Raw genomic sequence first — 16,759 nt, 5'->3', positions numbered from 1 at the left:
AATTATTCTGAATGTGTAACATCATTTTTCTTCTGGGCTRGGGTCAAGCYTTGGTGCTTTAAGTTATTTCTATGGAAGGAAAACAGGGAGATAGATYCTGTGGCCCCAGCTAAATGTATTCACAACCAGACATGGAGAGGGGTCGTCAGATTGTAAGGCCTTTCTATTTATTTTCATATGATTTTCTATTCTATTTTATTTTTTAAATGGCTTTTTTCTTTTTTTTTCTACAAAGGGTAATGAAAGCCAAGAGTACATCTTCAGTGCTCATGGAGAGGGTAGAAGCATCTTTCTTGGGCAGCCGTTACAGTAGCCTATTGCTAGCAGGCAAAATGTCAGTATTTCAAGGCCATTACTTTTTTAACCCCCAGGCCCTCCTTCATTAGGGTGTTACAGAAATAGTTTAGCTAAGAGAAAATGGTCTGGGGTGCAATCTCTTCTCGACACTTCATTTATTTCTCCATTTGAAACAGGCTGCCATGAGCCACCATCCATCTGCCTAATGCAACAGAAAAGCACTAGTTGTCTCACTATGTGTTTCAGATATTTCTTCGGAAAGGCAGCAACAACCCTTCAAGGATAAATGCAAAGGCCACTTTCACACGTTAAAGGTCTGAATTGGCACAGATACACACAAAAGATGATTTATTGTGCACGTGGGTGAAGCACACACAGAAATCTTCCGTTAGTAGTGACTGAGGATTAGAGGGCTCTCTCTCTTCTCTGAGAAAACATAAATACTGTAGGCTACATTCAATAACAAAAGTGCAGACAGCATATGGGCTCTGATCTCAGTCTGTCTGTCACACACAAATGAAACAATACYTATAAAATGAAAAGAAAACCTCAACTCTAGTTCTTACATAGCAGCTCGAAGCAATGGTGGACTTGTGCCAGTCAGACYGATCAAACACCTAGTGAACAGCACATTGTGTCTGTTGATTTTCTCATTCCTTAATATTTAGGTATCTTATCCCGCCCTGGCAGAGGAACAGAGAGAGACCTCTGTCATTTAAGCCGTCCTCTATTTCACATCTCAAATTAGCCTGACAATAAAGTCGTATATCTTCAGCGAACCTGTAAATCTTACAACCCTGTCAAAAGGAGCAAAGGYGACGGATCTGATTGTTGCTACGACGACTATCTAAAATGAGAATCGGATTAACCCTTTGTCAGATCTCCAGACTGGGGGCCATCTCTCTTATTTAGCTGTGTGAGGCTTCTTCTTCCCCTCTTCCTGTCCGTCTAGTCTCTAAGGCCTTCTGGGAATTCACTATATTACACTGCCTCTCACCAGGGAGAGAGTAATAATAATATATTGGAATAGTTTTCAACATTAGAAATACCATAAGAAAGCAAACATATGTACTGGATTAGATTTCCTTTCAAATTGTATTTGAATTCGAATGATTTACATTATTGACATGTATTTTTGTTTCAATGTGTTTTCTTAATATAACGATTCATTGTCAAAATCATCATAACATAACTTATTAATAAAACTAAACGTAACCAATTGGAAATTAATAAGTTAACTGAATACATTTATCAAAATAATGGTCAATTTATCATATAGCTGTATTTTTTATTTTGCTGAAATTTAAATGCACTATTAATTTAAATGTCCTACTCTAAATAATGACTATGTTGGGGCTTTGAATTATTTCAGACAAAGGAATGCAGAGAAGGTGTATTCTGGGTATAACACACAATGATGTCACCAAGGTGAGGAGCATATTAGCCTTAAATGAACGCCCTCTTCCTATACAGTAAATACAGGACATATGTAGTCAAAGCTTCAGACAAAGTCAGAGTGACAAGCAGAACATGTTGATTTRTCTGGAGTGAGAGGGATGTARACKAAATAAAAACATACCCCTTTCTCTAACTACCAATCACAACTAAGGAATGTGACGTACAACAGTGACTCTGTCCTGTTCCACTTCCTCATGAATAAATGTATTCAGAACAGCAAATAATACTGACCCCTATTGGATATTACAACATCAACACCACCGGATTTAAAATCCAAAGCCACATACAATATGGTTTCATTCAGACTAATATTAAGACTAGCTATTCTACAGATCAGAGGACTCTACATTTTATTGACAGTGATTAAGAGAGTGTTCACCACCATTCACAGAAATTAAAATAGGTGGATTTATTAATCCAATCAGATCAAGTAAAAAAAAGTAGAAACAATGGTGATGTTCAAATTTGAAAACGTATGACAATTAAATCTGTCCCTAAATGTTTTTTATTCAATAAAATAAAATAGGGACATTTGAAGTATCTACAGTTAATTACATGGAAAATAAATGTGACAAAATGTGTCACTTTATAAAGTAATGTCATGGATAWGTGTTGAAAAGCATCCACCCTTCCTCCTCATGGTGTGTTGTGGTTTATCCACCCTGTTCCCTCACTCCAATGGTTTCAATACTCTCCCAGGGTTTTTTCTCAGCTCTGTTACCATTCAACCAACGTGTAAAAGATACAGTGACCAAAACAGTGTAGTCAGCTAGGAAGTGATTACAAACTGATGCTCCAAAGTCGCTATAAAATGAAAATCAATATTTCCACAAGTTGCTGCAACATAAAAGATAACCTTCATTGATTTTTCMAGACTTAGGCCTCTGTGATAAAATCTAATATAAATTTTCAGCCACACGGATTTGGATCAGAGCGAAGAGCAGGGGCTGAGCGATAAGTTCCATTGCACATCTCTCATAGTTGGATTTTTCCTCCTTCCTTCCAAAGGCAGAGCCCTAGCTATTTATAATTGGCACTGTGTGAGGAAAAGCTTCTATCAGGAATCTGTTCTAATTTTTATTACTGAGAAGCTAAAGCCTGTTCCAGATAATTTGGAATTTTCAGGGGAATTGTGATGGAGRTGATGGCAGTGCCGGACTGACWCCAGAAAGGAGCTAACCTGTAATAGCCTCTGTGGCTGGGCTGATTAAATGTTGCCATAGATGAAAGACCTGCCATCACCGCAATAAATTAACCAATCACACAAATCCCAAGTCGCTACTAATCCCTCCTTGATACCATGATCCTCAGATCAGCTGAAGGAGGTGAGGAAGAAAGTGGCTRGTGACACTCAGCTTCCTCCTAACTCKCTGGTTTCCTGTGTAAACAAGCTAATGATATCACCACTGACCATTTCACCACCACTGGGCAACTCTTAACCCGCTTCACGGTCAGGCCAGGGGAAATCGATATCAATCCTTCTTTTTTTCCATAGTTTTTTTTTCTACCAAGGTCACAAATGTAGTACTGTATCTGTCCTGATCCCCAACTGTAGAGAAATCAAACCCAGTTTTAGTCTGAGCATCTTTACAGTATATTCTACTTGTTGTTTTGCTTAAAAAGGTCCACGGTATATCCAGTAGCCATGGATATTAAAAACATGTAGAGTATGAAAGACTAACTGTGCTCTGAATCATAATACAAATGCAAATATATATATATTTTTTTATAGCATTTTACTTAGAAAATACACATTTCAGTTTTTTATATTTCAATAATATGTATTCAGTTCCTTAAATGAAACTAGTCCTTAAGTTCAGTATAAATATTGTTTTTTTTCTTCAGTGAAAAACATTGTAAATAGTAGAAGAAGCAGCATCTCTCTGTGTGTTTCACTCCCACACACAGCGCTTGACCCAGCATTCATATGTTAACAACAGGCCACTAATAGGTTTGATGTGTCATGTCCATATAAGACTCGGGTTAGCCCTTTATATGAAATTAAGGGCAGAAAAGCTTATGAATGTGTTATGTCAAGTTTCTATATTATATGTTACTACGGTGGAGGTATATAGGGATAAAGGATTTGCACCTGTTTACAGCATACTACAGCACACACCTTGATAACGTCCATTGCAATTAGTTGTTCCCCACGATGAAACAAATTGCATGTGGTCAACTGGAAATTTCATTAGAGGAGATTTTCCTCTAGCCCTCGTTATCTCATTCCCGTATGAATATTTCTTTAGCCTCAAGGACGGATGACTTGCCAGGGTCTTTCTGTCAAATAAATGGCCAAAACCCTTTCTCTTTCAATCCATCTCCAAGTTTCTATGCATGTATAGAAAGCTTATATTCAGAATATGGATATTTATGTATATTTTCCTTTAATATAACCCCCGAAAAAACACAATTATCTGTCAACATCCCACATGAACTGGGAAATGCTTCCAATGCATCCATTTCTCAGGTCTCATTTCAAGCCATTCTCTCCATCTTTTAACGTAGTATACGTTTTTAAAAACATATTATATATCTTCTTTGGGCCCCCAAAATATAAAATATACAGTACCTTCATAGTAGCTTTCTGTTTTCTCTCTCTCCCTACAGTAGCATCTGCTATTGGGGGGGGAAGGGACTAATAACAGAAAATATGCAAAATTCGACACTTAATTCCCTTGTAGAGATAGATCTGCTTGGCTGCCCTGTCTAAATCATGAGCATTTCAGATTAGGGGGAGGGGGTGAAATGATGGCAAGCTGCTCTAATCATTTCTTGCATTTTCAATTGGATCACTGCTCAATCGCTTGGCTTTTAAACATGCTTGCTCTAAGAGCAAATGTTTGAGGTGGAGATAATTCAGGCAGAAATCTTCCTCGCCCTTGCACTCGCTCTGTGCTTGCAGTGTAAGTTTACTGCTGGGGTGCGGCAAAAAGATGGTTTGTTTCTTTTCTACCCTCCCCCACACACCCACACAATCCTTTCTCTTTGTTCAACTTTGTAAATTGACTTTGTTTTAGCATATACAGTCCCGTTTGAATTTTAAAAGGACACCAAATCCACTCTGCCTTTAGTTGTTGTTGCTATATGTGGACCAGCTACGGCATTGCTTGCTTAGTGCTAGATCATGCAAGCTATGGAAATATACATTAAGTATTCTGATCAATTTAAGTGACATCCTATTCTGTTTTAACCTATTTGATGTTATTATCTGTTCCTGAATTGTAACCACTATATGGACAATAAGGACCTTGAGTCTTATACCCACATTGAGCTTATGTTGAAGTTGATCATTACAATACTAAACAGCCACATATGGTGACAGAGAAGAAAGGAGTATGAAAAGAGTGAATGGGAAAGCAATGAGTTCCACGCATCCCCATTCTCCAAACTCGCAGGCAGTAAGAAGCTGCCTCAACTCCAAACCTCATCCGAGTGTAGTGGGGTAGATCTACCTGCCCTCCAGACAAGTCCCTCTCTCTCTTCTCTCTCTCTCTCTCTCTCTCCTCCTTCCCTCTTCGCTTCTCTTCTCTCTCTCTTCTCTCTCTCTCTCTCTCCTACTCTCTCTCTCTTCTCCTCTCTCTCTCTTCTCTCCTCATTCTCTCTCTCTCTCCCCTCTCCCCCTCTCCTGCTCTCTCTCTCTCTCTCTCTTCCACTCCTCCGGTGCCCTCTTTCATTTCCCTAGTGTCCCTCGCCTCTCCCCAGGTTACATCTTCTCCTCCCTCGATGCCACCCCCCTCTTCCCCTCCCCCCCTCCCCTCCCCCCCTCTCCCCCCCGTCTCCCCCCCTTCTCCTCCCTCCCCCCTTCTCACTCCCCTCCCCCACGTCCCCCTTCTCCCCATCTCTTCTACTCACTTCCGCTCCTCCCTCCCCTCCTCTCCTCTCTCAGTCTTCCCGAGCTGCCCCCTCTGTTCATCGCTCCCCTCTGCCTTACCCCATGTGCTGTATTTCATTCTTCCTCTCGCTCCGCTCCTTCATTCCCCTCCTCCTTCTGCACCTCCGCGTCCTCTCGGCTCTTTCCGTCTTTCTTCCCTTCTCTCCTCCCCCTCCTTCTTCTCTCTCCTCTCCTCCCTTCTCTCTCCTCATCTCTCTTCTCTTTTCTCTCTCCGTTCCCCTTCTCCTCGCTCTCTCTCCTTCTCTCTCCCTTCGCGTCTCTTTCCTCTTGTAGCCGATGCCTCGCTCTTCTTCTCTTTCTCTCGTCTGCTCGTTCCATTTCTCTTCTTCTTCATCTTCTCCTCTCTTTGTCTCTCTCGTCTCTTCTACCGGGCCTTAGAGTCTCTTTCCTCACTCCTCCTCTCTCAATGCACTACCTTCAATCTCATTTCCACTCTACTCCTACTTCACCTTCTTTCTCTTCTTTCTCTCATCTCTCTCCTCTCTCGTCTCTTTCTTCTTCTCGTCACCCCTGCCTTCCAATATCTCTACTCTCTACGTTCACTCTTCTCCCTTCCGGAATCATTCCACGTCCACCTCACATCTTCTCATTGATTTCTCTCCTCACCTTAGTTCCTTTGTCAACTCACGACTTCCTCTTCTTTCTTTTCGTCTCTTCTCTCACCTCCGCCTCTCGCAACTCCTCCACTTTCTTTCATCTTCATCTCTTCTCATCTCTCTTTCCGTATATTCTCTTCCTCCTCTCCAAGTCCATCTCGCCGTTCCTTGATTTTTTCCGATCTCTCCATTATCCTATGACCTCTCTCTCCCCTCTCGTCGGATCTTCCCTATCTCTCCTTATCTCCCTCACTTCTCTTCTCTCTCTTTCTTCTGTCTCTCTCTCTCCTTTCATTTCTTATTCCCTCCTCCACTCCTCTCCTTCTCTCGTCGATCAGCCGCTTCTTTCTTCTCCTCTCTCTCTCCTTCCTCAGCTCATCCTCCTCTTCCTTCTTCCCCTCTCTCTCATATCCTCTCCCTCTCATTATTCAACTCTCTCTCTTCTTTCTCTCATCTTTCTCCTCTTCGCTCAGATATCCCAATCGATCCATTCACTTCTCAATCTTCTCGTTTCCCTCGTAAAGTAATACGTACACATCGTCTCCAGGTCCTCCCTTCTTATCCTCTTCTCTCCACAAACAATAACTCTTTTGGTCTCTAATCTCTGTCTCCCCTCCCTATTCATCTGCCCTCCTTCTTCTGTCTTTCTCTCATCTCTCTTCTCTCTTCTATCTATTCGTTTTCTTCTTCTCTCTTCCTGTGTCTCGCACTTCTCACAAGTCGTGCTCTTCTCCTTTCCTCTATTCCATTCTTTTTTTACTCTTCCTTTCTCTCCCGCATCTCTTTTCTGCCCCTCCAACATTTCTTCTCTTCAGCAATTACTTCTCTTCTCTTGCCTCTCCAACTTTCCCATCTATCTAAAGTGCTCTGCATACAATTCGTCCTCTTCTCGTCTGCTCTGTTCTTCATAAAACATAAATTACTTCAATTTTCTCTCTTTCTCATTCATTCATATCTCTCCTTCTTTCTCAATCTTCCTTCTGCTCTTTCTAATCAGTCTCTCTCCTTGTTTCTCTCCGCTGTCATACTTCATCCTCTCTCATCATCAACTCATTTCCATTTCACCCTCTCTCTCTCTCATCTCGTCTCTCAGCTCTTCCGGATTCTCTCTGTCTTTTTCTCCAAGCCTCTCGTCTCTGCTCTCTCTCACTCTCTTCTCATGATGCTATTGTTTGACAATTTATCTTTTGACTCATACTTACTGAACTCCCGGCAGATAATCTCGATATCATTTATATATACTCTTCGTCTTATATCCTCTCACTCCCCAATCTACTATCCCTCACTCTCTCTCTCATCTTCCTCGGGTACTCCATATGCGAATGCATACGTAATCTTAGGACAAAATCTCGTCAAAACACTAGCTCATCTTCTCGCTCTCTTCTCTCGATTTTTTCCACCATCGTGCTCTCCTGCCTGCTCTTCTACCACATCGCCTGCTTCTTTCTTGGCTGTCTTGTCCTCTTTCTTATCTTGCTCATCCTCTACAATAGACATATTCTTGCTCCAATGCTGTCATTTCTTCCACTCATCCTCTCTCTCGATCAGCTTTCTTGGTGTCTCGCCGGTTTTCACGTTCTGACTTCTTTCTCGATCTCTGATCGCATCTATACTTCTTGATACTCCATCGAATCTCTTCTCCTTCTCAGTCTCTCCTCTCTTCTCTCTTTGCTCTGCAATCGTCGCCACCATAAAATCTCTTCGTCTCTCTCTCTCTCTCTCTCTCTCTCTCTCTGAATGGGAGGAGTTATGTGAGGAAGTAGATATGGGAGGTTTGATGGACAATATGTTTAAATGACAATTTAAAAAGTATAAAAATAACTAAACCACATCAGCAATGCAATATATAATCATCTCCTCCTTAATGCAACAGACAAACTACGGGCCTTTGACATATTCTAGTCTATTGTCCCTGTTCACCAACCAGTTGTTTGGCTGAAGTGGACATTTCATTCAAATTCATGTTAATCCATGAACTGCAAGTTGCAGCTACAGAATATAATGTAGCCTATGTATCATTATTTGACGTAGGGAAGAAAGAGAACGTAGAATTTGTAATGCACGCTTCACTACTTAATAATGACTAGGAGGTACACATCCTGTACACGTCTTCCTACTGTTTGGCTTCGGTCAGAGAAATAACATTGAACGCCTCAGTTCTCGCTGTTTGAATTTCCTATTTGAATTCAATTGGGGACTTGTTTGATCTTTGCATGTAACTTAGGGCTCGGCTCCTGGAGCCATGATAAACTATGTGAGCACATAATAGAGAAGCGACAGCCAGCGATGTGTTCACCTGTATGGTACATTACTGTTCCCCCAGGGTCACTGAACCAGCCAGGTGGCTCGTACTCCGGACAGCTCCACTTTAAACACACAGGAATAAACACACGGAGGGGCCTTTCTTCAAAGAAGACATGAAGAGACAAAGTCTGTCAGCCATTAAGGTCACAAGCTATCCCTCCACACATAAACACAGACCTAGGAGCAGTCATAAGTCAGTGAAGACAAACAATCACATTCAAGGCAAGATGATGCTTGAATAAAGCCCGGATAAACCTCAATGCCCCTTTAAGGTACAGCCTTGGATTTTAATACGTTCCTTTGAACTCTTATTTCTTCTCTGTGAAGTCAGAAATCACAATGCAATAAAAAAGCATCTACGTGGCATTATATTTAAGGAAGCTATTTTGCGCAACCCTCTTGGCCATCCCTGAACTGCAGAAAAATATTTACCTACTGATATTTGCATAATTATTTGATTGTATACCTATGACACAGAAACAGTTTGATTCTCGCGTGCACTTTAGAGAAATGGGGGTCTTAATAAATCCCCTTTAAAGACCGGCCATATTTACACTGAGGTAAGTAAATAAGATAAAGATGGTGAACTTGCCCCCACTAAATGTATTAGACGTGAACTCCCTTATCACAGTCTCAGCACACGGACTGTTAAAAGATGGGGTTCCAGGACGGGAAATGGTCTTTGTTACCCAATTAGTTTCCTGACGACCCTGTGGTGTAATATTCCTGTTTTGACAGCCTCATAAACACACACACAAACACGCATTTGCACACACACATACATACAAACACACACACACACACTGCTATGTGCTGGACCACCAGGCCTGTGAAGCCGACACTGTCCAGGCCTCCTCTCCTCTGGTCTTATCTGGGTTCTTTATCTCAAAGCCTCCTCTGATAGAAGACCCATGTGACCACCAACCAAATCAGCATTCTTCACGGAATACTTTCATTTTCTGCTGTTCATCCATCTGGAGTCATTTGACAGGGTTTTGTCTTTGGGCTTTGGTGGGCCCCGAGCCAGGCTAGCAAGGCTGGGGGTCTGGAATACTGGGGGGCTGGATGGGAGCTGGAGGCCGGGACAGGGCGGACTTATCAGAGGCCGGCAGCAGGGATTCGCTCTCGTTGGAGGAGGTGAAGCAAGCAAAGCCTCCACTGTGTTCCTCGACCCCTCCACCAGTGCAACCAAGAGGAAAGAGAACACAGCAGCCCAGCCTAACCCCACGTAGAAACTTAGTCTAAGTCCTAAATGGCACCCTATGCATTCCTTATATAGTGCACAACTTTTCACCAGGGCCCGTGTAGTGCACTATATAGGGAATAAGGTGCAATTTCAGAGTGGGTCTTAGAGTGGCCTGGTTTACGTGTGGGGAGATGTGATGTGGTGGCAGCATGCTATAAATAATGGATGTCATCAGTGGCATGGCATCAAAGGCTCCTGAAAACATCAAGCAGCCTACATGGTATGATGCTTTCTTAAAGATATCTTTTTTAAGCATTTTTGCTTTATTCAGACAGATTAGAAACAGCGGGGGAGACAGATTAACAGGAGACAAAGTGGGAAGACGGGGATTGAACCCCGGTCTCCAGGGTTGRATACATGTACCTACTGTAGACCAGCAGACCATGGGGCCTGCACGTAATGATGCATTCTAGTGGGATGAGCAACATAGTTGTCTAGGACTGAAAGTTCTTCACAATACTGATAACATTATGATAAGGATGATGAAGTACTGTAACATATGTTTTAGGTAATTATAGACGAGACAGAGTATGTGTGTGTGTGTGTGTGTGTGTGTGTGTGTGTGTGTGTGTGTGCGTGCGTGCGTGCGTGCGTGCGTGCGTGCGTGCGTGCGTGTGTGTTGACTGCTGAAGGGAATGGTCAGTCCTCTAAAAGTTTAACCAGCACCATAAATAACTTTAGTCCCCACTGTAATGTAGAACACTATCAGGAGTTTGCAAATGGAAACAATCAGGGATTATCTGGAGCACTTCTCAGGGAAGTTGTTTCAACATATCACAAGTACTGCCATGACAGAGACAGATGGCAAAGCAGCTGGCACCACTCAACTTCTTTTCACTTTTCTGTTTTCCCCCAACTGCAATGGAGGTCTGTTGTGTATGTTAATGGATATATACTCTTTCGTTTGACATAGACGCTCACATTGACTTTTCTAAGTTGCACACTATGACTTTTCTCAAAGGTTTAGGAATGTTAATGAATGTTTCCGCTAGATTGGGTGCTTGTTGGGTTATGATGTGTTGTAGACACAGTGTACCGAGACAGACAGTTTAGAACAATTTAGATCAAGTAAAAATTTCACACATTTCCTTCTTTTACAGGATGTAATATATCTTGCCGAATTAATCAAATGTTCCTGAATGTTCATGTTTATATCAGCTGTTGAATTATGTTTATTGAGGAGCATAAGCATTCTACACGTCTGTACTGCATGTTATACACAGACTGCACAAAACATTAAGAACACCTTCCTAATATTGAGTTGCACTCCCTATTGCCCTCAGAACAGCCTCAATTTGTCGGGGCACGGACACAGCAAGGTGTCGAAAGCGTTCCACAGGGATGCTGGCCCATGTTGACTCCAATGCTTGAAACAGTTGTGCCAAGGTGGCTGGATGTCATTTGGGTGGAGGATCATTTTTGATACACACGGGAAACTGTTGAGCATGAAAAACCCAGCATCGATGCAGTTCTTGACACACTCAAACCGGTGCACCTGGCCATACCATACCCCGTTCAAAGGCACTTAAATCTTCTGTCTTGTCCATTCACATTCTGAATGACACACACACACAATCCATCTCGATTGTCCCAAGGCTTAAAAATCCTTCTTTAACCTGTCTCCTCCCCTTCATATACACTGATTGAAGTGGATTTAACAAGTGATATCAATAAGGGATCATAGCTTTCACCTGGATTCACCTGGTCAGTTTATGCCATGGAAAGAGCTGTTCCTAATGTTTTGTACACTCAGCGTATTCTCTCTCTCTCTCTCTCTCTCTCAATTGGCATATCTATTTGAAGCCCCAACTCAACATAAAAAGCGTCCGTTCTCACTGTAACATTTAGTGTACAGATCCATTCCCTGTATGTATAGTGAGATTGAGTAAACTATGTAGCCATCACAGCAGGGCTGCAAGGCACAAAGCAAGTCAGTGAATTCTGCCTTCCTTATCTGGGGACCAGCCATATCTGTTTGTGGTGATGTAAGGACAGGAGAATGTCAGGTTCACTTGTAGATCAAGTCAACCATGCATTATCTCAAACAGTGMAGCTCAGCCCCAACAGCCCCAACCCCAGTAGCACTGAGCAGCACTGAGCCCTTCACAGCTAATACACCACGGCATGGCGGCATGGCCACAGGATGGATCCCAGCAGAGCACAGAGAGAGGAGCCATAGAAAGGAGCTTAGAAAGACACCAAACAATGGCCCCGGGGCCTGGACACACCCCTCTGACACAGGTCATAACCCTAGTCTCCATTCGACTCACAAGTATGCCAACCAAGCGTTGTTGTCAGATCTTTGTCATCGAGCTGATGGTTTAGACTGASAGAGGGATGAATTCAGAGGAATARGTGTTTTCTTTATCAAAAGAATGCGGTATAACGTGAACTCTTTAATGTGTGTGCTGGTCAATAATAGTGTTGATAGAAATGTGGGGCGCAGTGAATGTCAGAGAGACCGCCAGATAATTACCATTTTACCCATCTGAAGAGACCCCAGTCTTAATATTGGTTTAAGCCCAAGAAATAATTGATGCATGCAATCACAAATTGGTTCCCAGCCTAAAATTTYGGGCCATTATTTCATTAGATGGAGCCACATWCTTTYTGCCAAAATRATTTGTGTGTCCAACATAGAAATTCAAATCCGGTTAGTGCAGATAATTGTCTGGTTTTACCAACCACATCCAAGAGGGTATTACTTTCAGACAGAAAGGATAGGTCGACTTTATATACAAAATACAAGAAATCAAATACATTGTTGTTTTTTGGTTACTTCTTAGTGTGCTGTTTGGTGCTGTGGCAGCCAGTGTGTTGCCAGTAAGCAGTAGCAGAGAGGTGGTGTACTGCAACTACTATCTCATGGGGTGTCTTCTTGCATATGTAATTGGATGTTGTACTGTAAATAATTGCCTGGGCATGTGCCAGTGTGATGATGATGATGATTTGTGTGCTTGCATGTGTGTGCATGCTTACGTGTGAGTGTGTGTATGCGTTTGTYTGCACGCGWGTACATGTGTGTGGGCGCACACCCGCATGCGCGCGGACGTCAGTGTGCGCGTCTGCCCCATCCGTACTCCACTCTCAAGTCCCACTGATTCTCCTTTCCAGCCATGTTGAATCCTCTTTCCTTATCAGGCAAGCCCAGGCCTGCATCAGGCTCTCCTTGCTATGACAGAGGCTACAACAATAGGCCTGCGATACCGCTGCTTAGCGCTGCGTTTCGAAGGGGAAACCTGCCACGGGCGCAGATTAACAACAACACACACACACACAAAAAATAGATTGCAGCCTCCAAAACAAAACATTTTTCAGAATGCCTTCTCTTGATTAATGAAGCAATGACAAGAAGAAAAATATAATTTCGGAGCAGAAAAATCCGCGCCACCACTTGTTCAAGTTTAGGGGGTAGCTAACAATAAACATATTGACGGGAGAGGGTGGGAACCGGGAGGAGATAAATGTCTGAGTGATGGCTTGAATAATTTCTGGTGCTTTTTTTGGAGCATGGACGGCAGGACCTCATTTCTCACCTTGTTCTAAATGACACTATAAAACCCCTCTTGGGTCTGACAGACACCACCTCTCTCCCAGCTGCAAATTAGGACAGTATCTTGTCATTTCCCTTTTTGTCTCCACTCTCTAGGTAAGACTCTCTGTTCACAACCAAAAGGAGAGTCTACTCTTCTCAGAAAACACACATAATACTACAGATGATAAAGAATACTGTAGCAGCTAGCCTCAATCACATGGTTGCAATATATAATACACATATTTCTGACAAAATTCATGATCGAAATGTAGAATTTATTTTTAAGAACTGTGAAACTAAAACAATATCTTAATGTGAACACACACATTGTTAAGAACATGACACAGTGTTTGTCTCTGCCCTTTGCTTCACATGCGACAACATTTCCACTGCCAGCTGCTTCCCTGATGTGGCTTCCTGTCTCTCCGCTCAGAAACACATCACACCGGATGATATATCACAGACAATACAGCCTACAATATACAAAAACATTGTCTCTTGTTCTTTTTAATTTCCTTCTGATATATAAGGAACAACAAAAACAAATGTAGGGTTCCCAGGATGTGACCAATAATGATATAAACTCACCTGCCTCCTGTTGTCTGTTGTCTGTTTTAGGGGTTGACCTCAATACGTACACTGCCCTAAATATCTTTGTATCACTACCAACTGTGGGCTAAAGTAAAAAGATCAGCAGTCACTGAAACCAGGCCTTACAATAGACCTTTATAATGAGCATTATGAGCATAGAGTAGGAGGCTCCAGCCTCAGCAACACGTATCTAGAACAGACAGGCCTTCAAATCTGCAGCTTATTATTAGCCTGAATCAATTATCAACACCTAGAGACAGACCCCAGCTAACCACCACACTGGGGCCTACTCTGGCCCAGCCGTGGGCCTTTTTCACATCCCACTTTGTGTAATTACTACTTTTAAGACACCTGCTACTCAATAGCTTCGACACAGACGTGTCATTTAGCCCTCGATTGCAGACATTTATGTCTGAGTGTCACTATTCATTTGGGTTAATTTGGGAGTGTTGGCTGGTTGGGCCGTGCGTGTCTGGGCTGGGCTGGCTGAATGTGCTTGTCGCTCACCTGCTTGTGTGGAGGGGCTGGCTGGTGTAATTGGAGCTTAATAGTCTGATTGATCAGGGGAAGAAGTGAGAGAAGTGAAGGATGAGGCTGAGCGCTGGCAGCTCCATCAGTCAGAGAGGAGAAGAGAGAGAGAAAAACAGGGTACTGACAAGCTGGGGTTGCAGCTTTGGACAGCTCACTTTCTATTTCTGRCTGGGCTCTCGCTCAATGGTTTCTCTCTCTCTCTCTGGGCTCTCTCCCTCCCCCTCTCTCTCTGGGCCTTCTTCCTCTCTCTCTCTCTCTCTGTCCCTCTCTCTCTTTCTCTCTCTGTCCCTCTTTCTTCTCTCTCTCTGTCCCTCTCTCTGTCCTCTCTTCTGTCCTCTCTCTCTCTCTGTCCCTCTTCCTCTCTCTCTGTCCCTCTCTGTCCTCTCTCTCTCTCTCTCTCTCTCTCTCTCCTCTCTCCTTCTCTCTCGCTCTCTCTCTCTCTCTCTCTCTCTTCTCTCTCTCTCTCTCTCTCTCTCTTCTCTCTCTCTCTCTCTTCTCTCTCTCTCTTCTCTCTCTTCTCTCTCTCTTCTCCTCTTTCTCGCTCTCTCTCTCTCTTCTTCCCACCTCCCACTCCACTCTCACTCTGGGCCCTCTTTCTCTCTCTCCTCTTCTCTGGGCCCTCTCTTGTCTCTCTCCCTCTATCTCTCTTCTCTGGGCCCTGTGCATCTCCCTCTCTCTCTCTCTGGGCCCTCTGCCTCTCCCTCTCCCTTGTCTCCCTCTATCTCTCTTCTCTGGGCCCTGTGCCTCTCCCTCTCTCCCTCTCTCTATTCCCTCTCTCTTGTCACTCTCCCTCCCTCTCTCTCTCTTTGCCCTCTCCCTCTCCTTCACACACTACACAATACTCCAACTCTAGGCAATTGCTTAGTTTAGACTTCAGTCCCTGAGTTCTTCTGGGATAAATCATTTATTGAGAGAACATTCTATTTCTAAGGTTGATACAACACACTGAGAACCTGAAATCAGTTCAACGTATTCCGTCATTAAAGTACCACTTAKATTTCTTTCTTTGAAGACAATATCAATTAGGAAAAAGGGAGGGACATTTAAACCGAGTGTGATCATCTAACACCGATAAAGCATGAAGAACAACTTTGGTTGGAGTGTCTAACCAGAGGTGTGTGTGTGTTAACAGGTTCCTATAGCAGCAGCAGGCTGTGTGTGGATAGCTACAGTATCTCACAACAAACCCAGCACCCCTGCGGCCTGGGGCTGCTGCCACGGCCTTCCATCAGCTGTGAAATCTGATTTCCTCTTTGATAAAGACTGGAGATGTGACCCTATCTCTGTCCTACAGATGTCCAGATTACCTGTCATGCTCTTCCCCCCTGTTTTTCCTCTCTCAGTTTCCTCTTGTCTGCTAGTCCCGCCTTGACAACTGTAATGCACCACTATTTTCCCCCAGCATCATCCATCACTCCCTAGCCATAGAGACCCACAGGAGACCCATAGAGACCAACAGCAGACCCACAGGAGACCCATAGAGACCTACAGTAGACCCATATGAGACCCAGAGTAGACCCATAGAGAGCCACAGTAGACCCATATGAGACCCAGAGTAGACCCATAGAGAGCCACAGTAGACCCACAGAGACCCACAGTAGACCCATAGAGAACCACAGTGGAGACACAGTAGACCCACTGAGAGACACAGTAAACCCACAGTAGACCCATAGAGACCCACAGTAGACCCATAGATAGCTACAGTAGACCCATAGAGACCCACAGAAGACACATAGAGACCCACAGTCGACCCATAGAGAGCCACAGTAGACCCACAGAGACCCACAGCAGAGCCACAGTAGACCCATAGAGAACCACATTAGACCCATAAAGAGCCACAGTAGACCCATAGAGACCCACAGTAGACCCATAGAGACCCACAGCAGACCCATAGAGACCACAGTAGACCATAGAGGAACCACATTAGACCCATAAAGAGCCACAGTAGACCCATAAGAGCCACAGTAGACCCATAGAGACCCACAGCAGACCCATAGAGACCCACAGTAGACCCATAGAGTGCCACAGCAGACCCACAGTACACCCACTGAGAGCCCAAGTAGACCCATAGAGACCCACAGTAGACCCCCATAGAGACCCACAATTGACACATAGAGAGACCCACAGCAGACCATAGAGACCCAGAGTAGACCCATAGAGAGCCACAGCAGACCCACAGTACACCCATAAAGACCCACAGCAGACCCACTGAGACCATAGAGAGCCACAGTAGACCCACAGAGACCCACAGCAGAGCCACAGTAGACCCATAGAGAACCACATAGACCATAAGACCCACAGTAGAC

At 43.6% G+C, this 16,759-nt stretch overlaps 1 protein-coding gene across 1 annotated transcript in view; it reads right to left on the bottom strand.

Annotated features, from left to right (window-relative positions):
• Positions 1–16,759, bottom strand: part of zfpm2a (zinc finger protein, FOG family member 2a) — a 122,209-nt gene that overhangs the window by 72,594 nt on the left and 32,856 nt on the right. The window lies entirely within an intron of this gene.

This window comes from Salvelinus sp. IW2-2015, linkage group LG35 (genome assembly GCF_002910315.2).
Source record: "Salvelinus sp. IW2-2015 linkage group LG35, ASM291031v2, whole genome shotgun sequence".
Lineage (NCBI taxonomy): Eukaryota > Metazoa > Chordata > Actinopteri > Salmoniformes > Salmonidae > Salvelinus > Salvelinus sp. IW2-2015.
This window is presented reverse-complemented; position numbering and strand designations above follow the sequence as displayed.